Genomic DNA, 19137 nt, shown 5'->3' with positions numbered 1-19137 from the left:
AACATGTTAGTAGTTCCCGTTAGTATGTTTCCCGACCGGACGGTAAGAGGGGGAACACCAACTGAGGAAGGAGGCGGTAGTCAAGTGTGTTAGAAGTGACGTTGGGGTTGTCTAATAAAAAGCTGAGTTAATGCCGAAGCTCGTGTTTATTTTAAAATAATAAACATAACATGGTGTCAGAATACGGGATTGGCGTAACGTTACACTAAAGAGTTTGTGATGAAATCGCCAGCGCAACCGGACCCACGGAGAGTGAAACGGATAAAAAAAGCTTTGTTTATTGGACATGCACACGTGAGCTGCCAAGGGACGAGCCAAGTGCAGGTGAGCAGCAACGCTAAAAAAAAAAAACAAACAGAGAAAGATTTTGAGTGTTTGCCGTCATGGAAAAGCTAAATCCACCATCACCAATGCAGCTTAGCGGCAACCTTGCTGATAACTGGAAACGTTTTAAACAGAGATTCAACATTTATCTCGCTGCGAGCGGTGCCGGCGGAGATGATGAAAAGCTAAAAGCATCCATCTGTTTGCACGTGATGGGCGAAGATGTACTGGATATATATATAGCTTTCAACTCGACGATGCTGATTTAACACTGACTGTTCTAATGCAAAAATTTGAGGAATATTTTGTGCCAAGTAAGAATGTTACATTCGAGAGATACAAGTTTTTCTCTGCTGACCAAAAACAAGGAGTGAGTTTTGACCAGTACCTCGCTGAACTGCACACTTTGAGTAAGACCTGTGAATTCGGAAACTTAAGAGATTCACTGGTGAGAGACAGAATAGTCTGTGGGATTCCCGACAATGCTCTCAGGGAAAGATTGTTACGAGAGCCAGCACTGACACTGGAAAAAGCTGTCAATATGTGTAGAGCTGCTGAAATAACTCGTGCACAAGCTAAGGAATTGCACCGGGATGGCGCTGCTGTGCATGCAATAAAAAGAGAGGAGCAACACACAAAACAGTTTGCAAAACAAAAGAAACAAAAAGGAAATGCTTCAAAAAGTAAATGTGGCAGATGTGGAGGAGTACAAATGCCAAGGTCATGCCCAGCTTATGGAAAAATCTGCAATAGTTGTGGAAAAAACAATCATTTTGCAAAATGTTGCAAAGCTGATTATGCAAAGAAAAAAGTACATACGGTCGAAGAACAGCCAGAGGAATTTTTTGTTGATTCTGTACAGACAAACACATTAGATAAAGCTGAATGGCTTGTACCATTGACTGTGAATGAAACAATAATTCCATTTAAAATAGACACTGGAGCTCAAGTTAACCTTTTGTCTTTGGATGACTACAAAACCCTCAAAATCAAAAGCAAAATTCACTCAGCAAAATTAAAAGTAACAGGATACACTGGTGAGAATGTTCCAGTGAAGGGATTATGCCTGGTGACCCTGAAACACAAAGGACAGGTATTAAAGACACAAATGCTGATAGTGGAGAAAAGTTTACAGCCAATCATAGGACTGAGTACATGTGAAAAACTTGACTTGGTAAGGAGAGTGTTTGTAGTGACGTCACAGTCTGAAACAGATGAAAACTCATTTTTGGAGGAGTACAAGGATGTGTTTGAAGGACTTGGATGCCTGCCTGGTGAGCACAGAATAAGTGTTGATGAGACAGTGACACCTGTGGTGCATGCATGCAGAAAAGTTCCATTTGCACTGCGAGGCAAACTTAAAGAGAAGTTGGCTCGCATGGAGAAGCTCAATGTTATAAAGAAAATTGATGAACTAACAGACTGGGTGAGTTCACTAGTCGTTGTTATGAAGAAAAATGGAGCTTTGAGGATTTGTCTTGACCCAAGAGATCTCAACAGGGCCATAAAACGTGAACATTATAAACTGCCCACCAGAGAGGAGATTATGTCTCAGTTTGCTGGAGCTAAGTGGTTCAGTAAGCTAGATGCATCATCTGGTTTTTGGCAAATGAAGCTTGAGGAAGCAAGCTCGAAATTATGCACCTTTAATACACCAGAAGGCAGATATCGGTTTCTCCGTCTACCGTATGGCATTTTGTCAGCGCCAGAAGTTTACCACAAGACAATTCACATGATTTTTGAGCACTTAACAGGTGTGGAGACTATGATGGATGATATAATTGTGTGGGGTTCCAGCCGTCAGGAACATGATGCACGGTTGAGGCAGGTCCTGGATTTGATAAGACAGTCCAATCTGAAACTGAACAAAGAGAAATGTGAGTTTGCAGTCAAGAGCTTAACTTTTGTTGGAGATGTTCTGTCTGAGGATGGCGTCAGGCCAGACCCAAGAAAGACCTCAGCAATTGTTAACATGGAACAGCCACAAAATAAAGAGGAATTGAGAAGATTCCTTGGAATGGTCACATATTTGGCAAAATTTATTCCACAACTGTCCACACGTTCAGCGCATCTTCGATGTCTCCTGGAGCAAAAGACTGAGTGGGTGTGGTCTCACGAGCAGGAGGCATGTTTTCAAGATCTGAAGCGCATCATAACAGAGGAGCCAGTACTCCGATATTATGACCCACACAAGAACATTAGGATCTCAGCAGATGCCTCCCAATATGGCCTCGGTGCTGTGTTGTTGCAGCAACATGATGAGAGATGGCAGCCAGTAGCCTATGCATCGCGAGCCTTGACAAGTGCAGAGTCTAACTATGCGCAAATAGAGAAAGAACTTTTGGCTAGCACATATGCCTGTGAAAGATTTCATCAGTACGTGTATGGTCAGTCGTTTGAAGTGGAAACAGATCATAAGCCTCTTGTGTCTATAATGCTTAAGCCCTTAAACGACTGCCCCATGAGAATCCAAAGAATGCTCATCAGACTTCAAAAATATGATGTCAAAATGATCTACACACCAGGAAAATTCATGTTCGCAGCGGATACTCTCTCCCGAGCTGTTGATAAGCATGAAAGTTCAAACAATGAGAATAGTACAGACATACAAGCGTATGTTGACATGATCATGACATCACTGCCAGTGTCTCAAGAGAGAACAGAGCAAATAAGAAAAGCAACTGAGCTTGATGGAACACTGACACAACTCAAGGAGATCATACTTAAGGGCTGGCCAGAAAATAAAAGTGACTGTCCAATGCAAATTCAAGACTACTGGGCATTCAGGGCTGAGCTTACAGTAGTGAATGAAATCATTTTCAAAGGAAACAAATTTGTCATTCCCACATCAATGCGCAAACAAATGTTACAGAAAATACATGAGGGACACCTTGGTTAGGAGAAATGTAAACGCAGAGCACGGGAGGTAATGTATTGGCCAAGGATGAACCATGACATCAGTCAGGCTACAGCTTCATGTGAAATATGTCTCACCTACAGGTCTAAACAACAAGCAGAGCCACTCATGCCTCATCCAGTGCCGGATCGCCCATACCAAAAGGTTGGTGTAGACTTGTTTGACTGCAATGGTAAGAGCCATGTTGTAGTTACTGATTATTTCTCCAATTATCCAGAAGTAGCAACGCTGCAGGTGACATCCAGTCAAGCCGTAATTGGTTTCCTTAAAACAGTGTTTGCAAGACATGGTGTCCCCTGCGAGGTGTTTTCTGACAATGGCCCTCAGTTCTCCAGTAGGGAGTTTATGACTTTTGCTGAAGAGTGGGGCTTTCAACACACCACATCGAGCCCAAACTACCCTAGGTCCAATGGACTAGCAGAAAGTTCTGTGAAAATAGTGAAGGCTCTCATGAAAAAAAGTCGAGACGGAGAAACAGACTTTCACAAGAGTTTAATGATTTACAGGAGTGCTCCGCTACAAAATGGCTTATCCCCAGCTCAGATGTTGATGGGTCGACGGATACGCACCAATTTGCCAATTCATCAGGACCTATTAACACCTGCAGGTACAGACAAGATTAAAGTCACAAAACATATCCATAAAAACAAGCAAAAGGGACATTACAACAAGAAAACAAAAGCTTTGCAAAAACTTAAACCTGGAGATAAAGTCCGCATCCTAAATCATGCAACAGGCACCTGGACACAACAAGGTCATGTGGAAAGAGAAATAGTTCCACGCTCCTATGAGATTCAAACAGAGTGTGGCACAACACTCAGGAGGAACAGAGTAGACTTAAGACCACAAGTGACTATTGAAGAAACAGATTTACAACCAAATGACTTTGGGAGGTCTGATATAGCTACTGGTGAACAAGTTCTAAACAGTTCTTTGGACAATACAGGCTCTGATCTAACAAAAGAGATCACTGTGTCTCCTGGGACTGATTGCAGGCCAAAACGTAATGTAAGGCCTCCTAAAAGGCTTATTGAAACTTGTTAAATGAAAAAAAAAATTTGTTAAAGTGTTATGTTGTTGTAAGAATGCAGCTATAATGCAGTTATTTTGTTATTGCAAAGAAAAGTTATTTACTTTTAAAAGGGAGAACATGTGATGTTATGTCTGATAACATGTTAGTTCCCGTTAGTATGTTTCCCGACCGGACGGTAAGAGGGGGAACACCAACTGAGGAAGGAGGCGGTAGTCAAGTGTGTTAGAAGTGACGTTGGGGTTGTCTAATAAAAAGCTGAGTTAATGCCGAAGCTCGTGTTTATTTTAAAATAATAAACATAACAGTTGGTAGATGTTTACTATTTTTTGGCAAAACCTCCGTTGCAAACCTCCATTTACCTGAATAAAAATTATTTTTACTTTGAAAATTATGCGCTGTCACATTAACATGAGCTGTTCATTTACATAAGACTCATCTACGTTCATTTACACTGCAGCGCAACGTCTGAGTTCTCAAACTAAAACAGGGTCTGCAGGTTTTGCGAACGAATCCGTTTATGAGGGGTAAACAAACAACCAACCAGCTTGTCTACAGTATATGGGCAGGTGGGGATATGCCTGTTTTATACAGTCTATGGGCAGTGCCCCACCAAATTATTAATCCACTTGAAAACACAACTCAGTAGAATAAGTAACGGAATTAGTTTTTACGGTATTTACGTTACGTGAACGTAGTTCCGAACAATGATATGTCTCGTCAGCAAAATGCATGACGTGAAAGCGTCATAGGCTATGACAGATTCAACAGGTAGTGATTTGATTTTACTAAAGAACTCGTTTGAGAGATTGTTATTTAATGAGAAAATGGCCATCAAACAACATGGCGCAATCCAAATTTCATGTGTTGTCATTTAAGTGTAAATTTTATTCCAACAACAGTAAATCATACAGCCTATATACACGACACAGAGTCTGCCCCCTTAAATAGTTGACTGGAGTAATACTCCTGACTATAAACTGTAGTAATGACACCACTATAAACATTACGAAAATGTCTGAACTCACCTTTACATGTCCTATGTAGTCTGATACAGGGCTTCTGGTTAAAGATGGAGAAAGTCTCGATCATAACAAAGTCCAATATCTTTGATCATAATATGTCCCTTCGCGCAAAGAAAAGCAGAAATAAATTTCTCAGACGAGCATTTATCATCGATGAGCGTAACGTTATATGTTTTTTATACAGTTTGTGGTGAAGAACAGTCTTTGACACAGCATGACGTCATTATCAAAGTAATAAGTGCTTGTTTCATTTTGTTGACGTTTGAAAAGATGTCCTCAGTAATCCAACATTTCCATGAGTGATTTATAGTCTCTGTCTCCAAAAGTAAACAGATAACAGCAGATGTCATCGTGGAAAGGCTGTTAAACTTGATGATTTGCGACTCGCTAATTTTTAAATTCAGTTCAATCGCGCGTAGGCGGAACTAACAATGACTGACGAATCATAAAACGTAAAAGAAAACTGCGAAACTGCCTGAACATGCAAACTTGCACTTATATTTTATATTTTAATTATAAATATAATTGTATTACATATATTAAATTATAGTGTGATAACCCAGGTAGCCAAAACAGTTTGGCCCAATAATGGCCCAAATCCGGCAGGCCAGAGAAAAAAACACGGCCCAGTTCCGGCTGCCAGAAAAGGGCCAACTCTGGGATGAATGACGCCCCAGAATCGGCCCAAGTACACTGGCCCATGTCCGGGTGCCTAAAGTGAGCCGGCACTGCCAGCACAGTGCCAGAATCACGCCAGCTAAAACTGTACACTAAGCCGAAACTGGCCAATGTCCGGGGTGCTTAAAGTCAGCCGACAATGCCAGCAAAGTGCCAGAATCATGCCAGCTTAAACTGTACACTCAGACGAAACTAGCCCGAATTTTTTTTTAAAGTGTTTTTTCCACAAAACAATACTTTATAACCTTAGCCCTTAAGATGGCATGTACTTATCCCTTCTTAAAAAAAACTTTTATTATATTTAGTTAAAAAAAGTTAAACTGCACATTAGAAGTTCTATCCTCAATGTTTGTAATGCTTTTAATGTGTTAAGTGTCACACTTTACTGTAGGTGTTTAAAAAAGAAAGAAAAATATACAGTATGTTTACATGTTTATTTGAAACATAACATTACATTAATAAAACATTAATAAACATCTGGACACTCCTCAAGTGTACCCTAAAAGAAGGAAAGACTGAGAGAAAAGAGATAAGAGGGGGAACAGAAAATGACTCATGGTTACTTCATCAGATAGACTGAAGGCATTAATGTTAAATTGGGTAAATGTTAAAGGAATAGTTCACCCTAAAATAAAAATTCTGTCATCATTTACTCATCCTCATGTTGTTTTAAAGGTAGGGTAACAGATTTGATCCTGAAAGATTTTTAGTTATGCTGGTTAAGAGGCTGTTTACACTTGGTATTAAGATGCGTGTTCACGTGCGCTCACCTCCTGTCTGTAAACAGCAAGAAAAGCAAACTTTTCTGCTGAATTGACAACCTGTACAGGAGCCACAAAACGAAAGGCATCTTTTATAACAACAACAGCAAAAACTGCCTGGATCAGCAAGAGCAAAAACCCAAATTAACATCTGTAACTTTACTGCTTTAGCACGAGATGCAAACAGCTGCAGGAGGCAAAGGGTCTGAAAGGGTCGTTGTTTATTTTGGTAAGGTAGGTACGCGATATGTTTGTATTGAGATGGATTCAGATATTCTACTTTGATGAAACATTGTGTTGCTTATGAAATTTGTGTTCGTTTACGGATTAGCATAACGATATAGTTACTACGTCTACACAACCGAACGTGTGCTTAAACTAATTCTGATATAAACCAGTTGTTATTTTGGAAGTGTTATTCACTTTGTACTGCAAAGTTTTCTCACTGGTGAATGAGACATGAAATGTGACCGTCTGATCTGTGCATGTTCATGTGTTTTGAAAGAGGCGTGACTTTGGATGGCGATTTGACTTAAGGGTGGGATCGTGATTTCATTACTAGGCGGCTACCGTTAGCATTTTTCAAAATGTGTTACCCTACCTTTAAACCTGTATGAATTTTTTCTGATGAACACAAAAGAAGATATTTTGAGGAATGATGGTAAACACACAGCAGATTGTAACCATTGACTTCCATAGAAGGAATAAAAAATATGATGGAATTGAATGGGTACCGTCACCTGTGTGCTAACCATCATTTATCAAAATATTTTCTTCATCATATATCACAATACTTTCAAAATACTTTTTCCTACTATGGAAGTCAATGGTTACAATGTGCTGTGTTTTTACCATCATTACGCAAAACATCTTAATTTGTGTTCATCAGAAAAAATCATGCAGATTTAGAACAACATGAGGATGAGTAAATTATGACAGAATATTCATTAAACTATCCCTTTAACAACAATTGAAATACCTTGAATTTGCTTGTTTTCAGGCCCGCTCTCTTATTCTTTTTGCATCTCTGTCAGATGCAAGCTGCAGAAGTTTTTACGAACTTTTCTACTTCACCATCTGGTGCACGAACAGTAGTTGAATTTCTTCTGACAGATTCTTGAAAAGAAACAAAATTATTTAATTAGGTAAATGCAAGCATGTTAGTTTAACCCTGGAGAACCCAAGAACCCTTCTCTTAGAATCAATTAACATTGGCCACATTTGACCAGTGGGTTCTCCAGGGTTAAATGTTACCTACAAGCTATTCTGCTTCAAAAACAATGACAGGTACTTTAGGTTGGAAGACTTATAGCTTCATAGATTAACATTGTAATGGCTTTATATGCAGTGGCAAGAAAAAGTATGTGAATTTCACAGTTTTCTGAACAAATTTGTCATAAAATGCGATCTAAACTTTATCTAAGTCAAGGGCATTGATAAACATAATGGGGCGGTTTCCCGGACCAGGATTAGCTTAATCCAGAACTAGGCCTTAGTTTAATTAGGAAATATAATTAGTTTTAACAAACATGCCTTACTAAAAACATTACCTGTGTGCATTTTGAGGTAAAACAAAGGGCACTGATGTATTTTAAGATATGTAAGTGTAAGTTGTTTTCAGTTTGGAGAGCTCTTAAAACTGTTTAAGTCTAGGACTGGTCTAATCCCTGTCCGGGAAACCGCCCCAATGTGTCTAAAAATAATTACACAAAAACATTCTGATCTTTCATGTCTTTATTGAGAACTACCAAAAAACATCTTAGTGCTTGTGAAAAAAATGTGAACCCTTAATTGAATGACCTCAAAAAAGCCAATTGGAGTCAGGTTTTAGCACAGCTATGGCCCTATTGTTTTTTCCCCCGATTCAGTTAAATTTTTTCTCAAATTCCGTGTTTTTCGTTTTATTCTGGATTCTGGTTAAATTAAATTTCAGTAATCAAAAAGCACATCTTATCAGCTGAAAACATAATAGAAAATTAGCAGATCCACCACTGCAGTGAATATACTGTACTGTATGAGTGTGCGACTGTGCGTTTCCACAAGGTGACGTGCCTGTTTACCAGCATGTATAGCTCGTATATGGTTCTCAGACACGAGGGCTCACTAAGTTTTCTTTCTTGTTTAAGTGAACATAAACAGCTGTATGTTTATTAGTATATTGAAGCAGTGCCGTCTTAAAGCTGTCTTGGGTGTTCAAAGCTGTCTTGAGTGTTCAATGTTCATTATACAAAAAAAATGAAAACCCCTCACTATTATTAACTGAATACATTTCGCAGCTGCACATTTAATCCATACAGTGAGGACTGTGCAGTGTTTTATTTGTATTTATTGCTAAGGTTCATGTTAAAATCATGTTGACAGACAATTTCATAACTAATATATTTACATTTAATACAGATGCCTGAAAAGTAAAACAAGATGAGTATAGTATTATGATTAAGAGGAAATATTAAAAATTTGGTTGCTTTTCAGTAGCATTGTTGTAGTGACAGCCAAAATACATTGGCCTATATGTAATACACATGAGTAGTACAAAGTCCATTTCCTACTTTGCAAACTCGACACAACAACAAAAAAACTAAACAAAAATGAGTGGAAGTGGCAACGAATATCCAAAGATGATAAATTGTGGACAAAAAGGTAGCACGAATTCCTTTATATGGAAGTGGTTTGGCTAGCTAAAAAACTGACGAGGCGCAGATTAAAATATAAATGAACCCTCTTATTTTTGTGGCTTCAGTCATTGTTGGCATACTGTTTTAAAGCTGGAAGCATTAACAACTTACATCGAAATATATATCATTATCGTTCAATATGGATTTTTGCCATATTGCCCAGCCCTAGGCCGATGTATTTTGGCTGTCACTACAACAATGCTACTGACAAGCAACCAAATGTTTTTTTTTTTTTATCATAACACTATACTCATCTTGTTTTACTTTTTAAGACATCTGTATTAAATGTAAAAATATTAGTTATTAGAATCTATGATTTAACATTAGCAATAAATACACACAAAACACTGCACAGTCCTCACTGTATGAATTAAATGTGCAGCTGCAAAAGTTGTTCAGTTAAGAAAAGGGAGTGATTTTCATTTTTGGGTGGAAAGAACATTTCTGACACAAAAAGCAGCAGGCTACTGTCACTTTAAGACCCAAAACAGCTTTAAGACTGCACTGCTTTAATATACTGATACTGACACATCTAGCTGTTTATGTTCACTTAAACAAGAAAGAAAACTTAGTTTAGTGATCACGCATGTGTTGACTGCGCGCTGTGTGCGTGCTTCGCGAGCCCTCATGTCTGAGGAACAGATGTCAAGCGTGCGCGTTGTGGGAACGCTGAGTTGCACACTCATACAGAACAGTATATTCAATGCAGTGGTGGAGCTGCTACTTTTCTTCATTTTTTCTAAATTTGTGAATGTCCTGTAAATAATATATACTTTTTAAAGCGGTACGGATGTGTGCGTGGGCAAGGCGGACATGGAAAGAAAGTATACTGTACCTTTTCTGTCTGTTCTGTTCCAGCCTTTATTGGAACCTGCTAGTGCTCTGAAAAACACACGAAAGATCTGAATTTCTTGTGTAATAATTTTTAGACACATTATGTTATTTATGTATATTTATTCAGAAAACCATTACATTTACTTGCTAATGTATATATACATAAACATACAATACATATATAATATTGATGGCTCTTGCTTCGTTCTGAAACCCTAGATGGCAGTTTTCTTATCCTCGAACAAACTGTCATCACAAGGGCCATGTTTACATGCACAAAATTTTGTCAATCCGACTGAATTTAATCCGATGAAAGGTTACAACAATACAGTTTCCATGCACCCTAAACATGTTTAAATGTTTGCACCTCAAAATGTTTGTTTTCATGTACATTTTATATAAACCGAACATCTGTGCAAGCGCACAGCCAGGGTTGGCAGCTTCACATATCAAAATCATCCCCATGGACATTCAAAATTAGCCCAAAAGCATCCCAATGACTTATCACAGCCCAAATACCAATAACTAATGAACAAAATCCTTTCATATCTGACCCGCAGAAAAAACAACTCGCAAAGACAGTTTAAACAGTAGCCCAAATCTGAACGAAAAAAAGAGAGGACTTGGCAATGCCACCCCAAAGCCAAACCAAAGCAAATAAGAGGTAAATATACGACGTGAACTTGAGCACAAATTTTCTGTGCACATGTACAATGTATTTTTGCATCCGACAAAATACTTCGATTCACGCATTTACATGCATACTTTTCTCCTGCTGATCGGATCACAGATTGGACTACACCACCCCTTTCAATACGATTCAAATTTGCATCCAATCTACCTCAATCGTATTGATTAAGGTTTTTACATGACGACTTTTTAATACGATTGAGCCATCAATACGGTTACAAACTGATTAATTGGTTGCATGTAAACATAGCTACTAGAAACATAAGTACTAGAATAAGGGCACACCACTAAGGTAAAAAAAACGGTTACATGCCCAATTGTGCCAGTGTTGTATTATCGAGAAAGTTCATTATTATTTTTATACCTTTTTAAGCCTTGCCTATTTAAAATTGTAATATTTGCAAGATGCAGCAAAAGAGAACTCAATTTGGTTTTTAAGGGTTGTTTTGAGATTTGCAATTATATAAAAAAGTAAGTTTTCCTTACTCTTAATCACACACATCCACAGATAATTGTGTTTTCTCTACCATTATATTTATTTTTCAAAATGACTGCAAATGCCAAATCCATAAACTGGAATTGTGATCTAATAAAATATCTTGTTATTATAGTTTACATAACAACGTTTACATATCAAAGTTTAGTTTAGACTACTTAATGTAAAGACTTTTTAAAGACTTGTTATTTGTAATATATATTTGTAGCCCTAAACGAATCCCTATCATACTTCTGGCCCCAATTGACCCCTCAGACAGTCCTGACATTAACAATGCAACAAAACTGATTCCCAAGAAATATCCATGCCCCGTCCAATATTGTACTTTTACTTACATTAATTCTTCAAATGAATTCTGTCCAAACTGATGATCTTGAGAAATCTAAATGTGACAAAAACAATCACAATAAGTTGTTAAGTTGTATAACAGACAGACAGATCATAGATACAAAATGTTGAGTAATAATTACATAATTAAGGTTCACTCATTTTCTACAAAGTATCTTTCAATAGATGAAATCGGTTATAATGTTGTGCAACAGTGAGGTGGAAATATTTTTACTGCAGGTGCACTTTAAGTAAAGAAGTTTAACTACCAGCTGTGTCCTGTAGCTGCAATGCTCTCTATTCTGTGAAATTCAAACGTTTTCTGTAGTACCAGACAAAGTTATCCCTTGGTAAAAAAAAATTACCTCAGTCAGCTGTATAATAGCGGAACTGGCTGAGGTGGCTACGAGTGTTTAGCAGAATAGCTTCACGATCCCTCAGTTACTCCCGCCTGCTGCATAGACTGCTGAGGCAAATCCTCAGACCAGTTTTATGAGTTGCGAAATATTATTTGTTTGTTATGCTAAACGAAATATTACTGTTTAAGTAACTTAAGTTCATTAAACTGAGCAGAGTTCATTTCTTATGTCCGAATTCTCCTTGTCAGATAAATTATAAAAATCGATTTTCTACTCAAATTTATCTAGAAAGACTTCAGTATTTTAATAATAAATTCAAATGCTAAATTACATATTTGTTGAAGTGGGATTGTGGTCATTTAAAAAATTACGTATACTATATCAGTCACACCAGTTTGTCCTTCTTTTAAATGAAGTTTACATTTATCTAATATGTGCAGAGTATAAATATTTTATGCATTAAAATTATGTTAAATAACTTCCAAAAAGTCTTACCTCAGAGAAATTGCAGCAGACTTCATGCAGCAACAACCGTTAAAGCCCGGTAAATGTCGTCACTAGATGTCGCAGCTAGTGCGCATGTCTTGAAACAGCAGCAGTTCTTTTTCCAAAATAAAAGTTCCTTTAACCTGCTTTAATTGTCTAAAAATTGTAATCGATAAATTATAAATAGATCAATCTTTATGATCAAATTAGTTCAAATTCTGGAAAAGGGCTGAAAAATTGTAGTTGTAATAAAGTAAACAAATTGACAAGCTTTACAGCTTATAAAATGTTTTTATAAAATCTCAATTTAGTATTTGACCATTAATTAATACAATATGTGTTTGTTGAAATATTACATACATAGAAAATATTTCAGTATAAACTTAATAGCCCAGATACTTACATTCAATAGGCTAATGGCACTTTTTGCCTCTACAAACCTATTCTTAACATTAAAATATGCTTCTCCCCTTCCCTTATTTTATTAGGGAAAAATTTCTGAGCTTAACTTTTCCTCACACTACTTTTCACTTATTGACATAGGCTACCATTAATCAGGAAAACTGAAAACAATTATCAAAACATTAAATAGAAACAATTATATGCATATAAATTGTTAAATTAATATATTTTTATTAAAACAAACGTGAAATGTGAAAGCCAATATGTGGAAAATATGCCATTTGTCAGCCAAAATCGGACCAAATCCGCATATCCACAGCCTAGCCGAATCTGGCAACTTTTGCTGGGCCAGTGCTGGCTTAATGCTGGTAAGCCGCAGCCAGAACACAGCCGTGTGCGCCGACACTCAGCCGGATCTGGCCCGAATGCACTGGCTACCTGGGAAGACGTCTATTCGTAGTACTATTATTTATTTTTGTTAAGTTATTTACAATTGCTATATTGTTGCTATTGTTTGCTATATGGGGGCTTAAAACGTATTTTAAACAATGCAGGAACACATTTAAACATCCAAAAGACGGCGCATTTAGACGTCCAGGGACGTGCAGAAAAGACGTGTAATTCACGGCCAGATGACGTCAAAGACGTCGGCTCAACTTTCATTTTGGATATATTTTTCAACGCGGACGGGACGTGACGAACGGACGTCTTTTCAACGGTCATCACACGTCCAAATGTTTGTTGGGTGATGTCTAAAGTACAAATAAAATCTAAGGAAGTCAATGGGTACAGTCTCATGTGTGCTAACCATCATCTATTAAATAGTTTTTTGTGTTCAGCAGAATAAAGCAACAACATGGAGATGGGATGAGGATGACAAAAAACACTTGATTGTACATGCTACTAAATGGTTTACAAAGTCTTAAATATTTTTGTTACAAAAAAGTTATTTCTCAAAATAAATGGTTGAATAGTTTAAAGTGATTTTCCTATGATTTATTACACAACAGAAAATGGAAGACAGTACATTTTCTATGTCATGTGATGTTTAAACACACCAACAGAAAGCAGTTTCTAATCTAATCATCCATATGCCGATAATGACTATCACAATTTAAATGGAGCACAGTCTTTGGATGACATCAAGTGTCTGTAGGTATAACTCCTGGACATTCAATGGTGATATCAAAGGCTTATTCAATCCATTCAGAACAAGTTTTTGGTCTGACAAAGGACAATAGATCTCTGACACCACGACCACACCATCATCCTCTGTGACATTGTCAACAAATTCCTCTTGACAAAGTTGCTTCACCATCTGAAAAAGAAACAATGTGTTATAATGCTAACCAAATTTAGTTTGATAAATTTCTAAAGGACACATAATTACATAATGCCAAAGTAACTATATGCAAGTTCATGAATGTCAAGAATAAAAATCCTGATATTTACTTCATGTCATTCCAATCTCATGTAACATAGGCCCTATTTACACATGGCATTGGATGAGTCTTGAGACTACATTTGCTTTAAGGGGAAGGGGACAGCACACTACTTACTATGATAATGAGTAATCACTGCAAAAAAGTGTGGGGGGAAGGATGTATTATTACAGTGTTTGTTTATTAATAGTGTAATGTCATGCCATCTACCTGGCTAGAATTATGAATAACCATAAAAGATAAAAAATGAAACATTTATTCTTGATAAATATTCTAAAATTAAATCTGGTCAAAAAAGGTGCAGTTCACCTGCCGAATCAAGCGCTGTCTCTTCTTCCACTGCAGTTCTTCATAGTACAAGAGACGGTTGACCAAACATCACACCATAGAGGCTCAATAAAAAAAAAGAGAAGTATGGTGTAAGGGGTCCAAATATGACCCCATCCATCCGTTTGGCCCAACGACGGAATCCAAACGGCATGGCCGAGGATTATAGAGAATTCGGTCTTTTCTGGCGCTTGCAGATGACGTTTTGGCATTTATGCGATTTTGTATTATTATCTGACTCCAAGATAAGGTTAATATCAATCGGATTGATAATTACTTTTAACAGTTGCAGAATTTGGGTGGATGTTTGGTTATTCTGGTTTAGCGCTACTTGTTATTGCATCCGTTCATTCGGCTACTCATGTCGCTTTGGACTCACTCACTGGCCGTTTATTAATATTTAATAATCATGCGGGCCGACGATCACAACCGAATCAGGCTTGGTCGCTGCTAGAGGTAAGACCATATGTTCAGAAGGCCGCCTTTTATGCGTGCTCATCTCTGAACATACTTTATTTAGTCCCCATAGAGGTGCAACTTAATTATTACAATATTTATTTCTAACCAGAGGCTCACAACCACTATCATAAAACAAACTGACCGTCTTCTCCAATGATAGCTTTGTATAATCGTGCCATAATTTAATATGCAACTTAGATAGATTAATATTGAAATAACCAGAGGTTGAAGCTCATCTGACTTAGAGTGGTCAGACAACATTTACTTGTTACTCTAAACAAGAAATTAGCCTCCACGCATCTAATTTAACTTAAACTAACGCCAAGTGCTAGTCGGATCTCCAAAATCCTCAGCTGATGTACTACTATGCCATCTAGTCCAGGATTTTGGTCCGGAACTAGCCTGATTTTCAGACATTGCGGAAACAAGGATACATCGTAATTTACTAATCATGTCAATAACTTTCGTAGCCGCAGAATAAATCCAAACATAACAATTTATTAACCAGGTAGGTAAAACATAATTCAGAAGCCAATTTACATTCCAATTCAAATACGAAACAAACAAAAAACCAATGCATACCTGGTACGGAGATGGAAATCTGGTTACAGATTCCTTAAAGTAAAATGAATTACATGATGCTATATTAAAGATACAGCATCATGGGGGTGCATTTTTAGGTATTGAAAATCCCCCCGAACCATTTTACATCATTCCCTTAAATATCCAGAGAGACAAAGCATATAGGAGTTTGGTACTGATTGGTTGTTGTAAAATTCAGGGGTGTTGCCTAATATACATACAGTGGGTGATTGGTCAACATCTCTTAGGTAGGAGTTGTCTCCCAACATTAGGTTAAGTTTACTTATTTATTGTCACAGATTAACATTGAATCCTGTTGTCATATTAATAAACCCAAATGTACCACTTGAGTTAAAAACACTTCATATAACACCAAACAAGACCAGTTTCAGATTCTTTGTGCATGTAGAATGTATACAGTTCGCTTTTAGAACATGAGAAGAGGGGGACGAGAAAGTGTGGTAGGGTGTGTGAATCTTCTGTCTCACCCCATGGGGTAACTGTCTTGGGGGTAGATGTGAATTCTTTGAGAAAGGTTTCAGATGATAATTCAACAGGAATTAGGAAGCGGTTGTCGTGGAATTTTAGCCACATCAAATAATGCTCACTAAGAGTGAAAGTCAAGGATCACACAGACACACTGTCAACAGAATTTTCTTTGTCTGAATTTAATATATTCTATAGAATAGGCTCTCACTCCCTTGTGCCAGAAGTTTTAAAACCGAGAGCCCCGTTTACAAGGTTGAGCACATATTTATAGTAAGATACTGAAAAGCACAGTCATCCCATCTCCGCCCATGATCCAAAGATCTCATCTTAGTTCCAGCATCACTTAGAAAATAAACCTTCAATTTATCAATGACTAAGAAACATATCAGTTGAAGCACATCTGGTCAAATCGAAGAAATTATTTTGTTCTCAGTGAAACTCTACCGTTTACTGAGTTTTTCCACTTGTTCATCATTTGTTACTTATGTCATTCACTAGCCCCCCTTTATCTTATCTGGTAGGACTTTGCATAATGTCCTAGTCTTTGGACATTTTACTACGGAACAGATGGAAAGAACAGAAATCTTTCACTAGAACAGAAGAACAGGATTTTCCATTTAACAATTATAAGTTCATAAACTATAATTAAAATAAAAATAAAAATCTTCCACTACACTCCTCCCTTTTTATGATTTATTCATAACTTCATGACTCTCATCGTTACATAGGGTCTTTTGAATTGTAGTGAAGATGTTGAGCACAGTTAGAGTTGGGGTCGTGCGCCCTTGATGATTCCTTTGGATTTGTGGTGAAGAGGTTGAGCACAGTTAGAGTTGGGGTCGTGTGCCCTTGATGATTAATTCCCTCTGTAGATTCGGGTATGGTAGCACCACACCACGCAGTCGGTTAGTCGTCCTCCCTTTGGATCACTCCTTGGATTCCATCACCAACCCTTCGGCAATGGGCAGCGTGCACCCAGGTGGCACGCTCTGCGATCTTTACGGCGGTATGAGTTGTCAGCAGAATCTGATAGGGCTCATCACACCGTCTGGCTTTCCAGGATTTCCTCCTGAGGTTCTTTACCACCACGTAATCCCTTGGTTTGATGTTGTGTAATGGTTCTTCTACTGGACGGGGTAGGGCTGCTTTAACCTGCTTGGAGATATTTTAAAAATACAGAGGACATAGATATAGAATACTGCAACATGTCATTTTCATTTTGAAGAGTATCGCCTGTCACCGCGGTCCCCATGTGTCAGCCTAGCAAAATGGGAATAAAAATGTTTAGGCAAACAAGGTTTTTGATTTGGACCCATCCAAATCCCTTCAGGAGTTTTGGTTGCTCCACAAGATTTCCATAGAGCTATTTCTGTTGAAAGAGAAAAAGTTTGCATTCTTATTAATTACTCCTGTGCTGTCTCAGCTTCATTTCCTTGGGAGATCTGTGTAAGAGAAAAGTTTTTGTTAGTAGTCATGAGAGGCTTCTTTTACAGCCGCATCCTCGCATGCATTTCCTCTGTATACCACGTCCTGTTTCTTGGTGTGTGCTTTGCATTTGCACACAGCTATTTGAGAAAGGAGTAAAATTTGTTATAGGAGAGCAGCTGTCAGTAAAACAAGCAGTCAATGTAAATGGTTATAGATTGATTAGTAGCAAGTTGACAAGCTTGTGTTAGTGCATGCAATTCAGCCACCTTTGCAGATTTGTGAGGTGGTAAGCATCCGGATTTCACTACTTCAAAGACAGACACAACTGCCCACCCCATCCTATTTATGCCTCTGTCATCTCTGGAAGAGGAACCATCCACATAATATGTGAGGGTGCATTTAGGTATGGGTGTGTCAGCAAGGTCAGGCCTTGGTGTACATACTTCCCGTAGGGCAGACAAACAACAATGTGGTGTACCTTCATCAGGTGTAGGTAACAATGTCGCCGGGTTCAGAACTGTACATCTTTCAACTGTGACATGAGACATTTGTAATAATGCACAGGAATAACGCAGCCATCTTGCTGCAGACAAGTGAGACGTGCGCTGTTCGAGCAGTATATGAGACACAGAATGATGAACCAACAGACGCAGCTGTGCGTATCCTACAAACTCACTGCTAGCTTGTACAGCTGCAGCTGCCACTGCTCTGAGACATCCTGGCAGGCCTCTGGCCACCGCATCAAGGCGTCCTAAAAAATATGGCACTTGGTCTCAACTTGTCGCCATGTTCTTGAAACAAAACAGATTTCATACAGCCATTCCTTTCATCTACCATTTGAATAAAAGGTTTCTTAGGATAGGGCAAACCCGAAGTGGGTGCCTGCTGTAATGTCTGTTTTAGTTCCATCAATGCCCTTTCAGCCTCCTCTGTCCATTCTACCTTCTCTGATGGTGCCACAGGTTTCTCATAAATCATGTCATGCAATGATTGTTGCATTTCAGAATAGTTAGAAATAAAAGTCCTGCAATATGATGTCATACCCAAAAATGACATTACTTGTTCCTTTGTAATGGGCCTTGGTATATTAGCTATTGCCTTTATTCTCTTTGGAGAGAGAGACTTACCCATTGGTGTAATTTCATATCCTAGAAAGGTTACTTTCTGGACCGAGCACTGGACTTTCTTACGGTTGACCTTATGACCTTCCTTAGCTAGATGAGTGAGCAGTCGTGGGCTGACCTGCATCCCTGACCTTTTGTACAGGAAAAATGGGGGATCTCAAAGGTGAGTGTGGGCAGGGAAAAATCCTGGCCTTATCCCCTCAAGCGCCTCCCTTTCAGAGGATATTGGGGTTTACATGGTCTATAATCACTCTTGGTTCACATCCTTTAATCAAACCCACA

General features: G+C 38.1%; 1 long non-coding RNA gene across 2 annotated transcripts; it reads right to left on the bottom strand.

The window, feature by feature from the left end:
* Nucleotides 1-6364: 6364 nt before the first annotated feature.
* Nucleotides 6365-12756, bottom strand: LOC135786231 (uncharacterized). 2 transcript variants are annotated; one of them, XR_012336627.1, is made up of 5 exons: nucleotides 12612-12756; nucleotides 11766-11812; nucleotides 10246-10292; nucleotides 7715-7851; nucleotides 6365-6473 (listed from the first exon to the last, which is right to left on the bottom strand). It is a non-coding gene; the product is annotated as an uncharacterized lncRNA (long non-coding RNA). The 2 variants fall into 2 exon arrangements; XR_010546918.2 differs by having other exon boundaries at nucleotides 6365-6489; nucleotides 12612-12755.
* Between the last annotated feature and the right edge of the window lie 6381 nt (nucleotides 12757-19137).

Source organism: Paramisgurnus dabryanus, chromosome 4 (assembly GCF_030506205.2).
Source record: "Paramisgurnus dabryanus chromosome 4, PD_genome_1.1, whole genome shotgun sequence".
Classification (NCBI taxonomy): domain Eukaryota; kingdom Metazoa; phylum Chordata; class Actinopteri; order Cypriniformes; family Cobitidae; genus Paramisgurnus; species Paramisgurnus dabryanus.
This window is presented reverse-complemented; position numbering and strand designations above follow the sequence as displayed.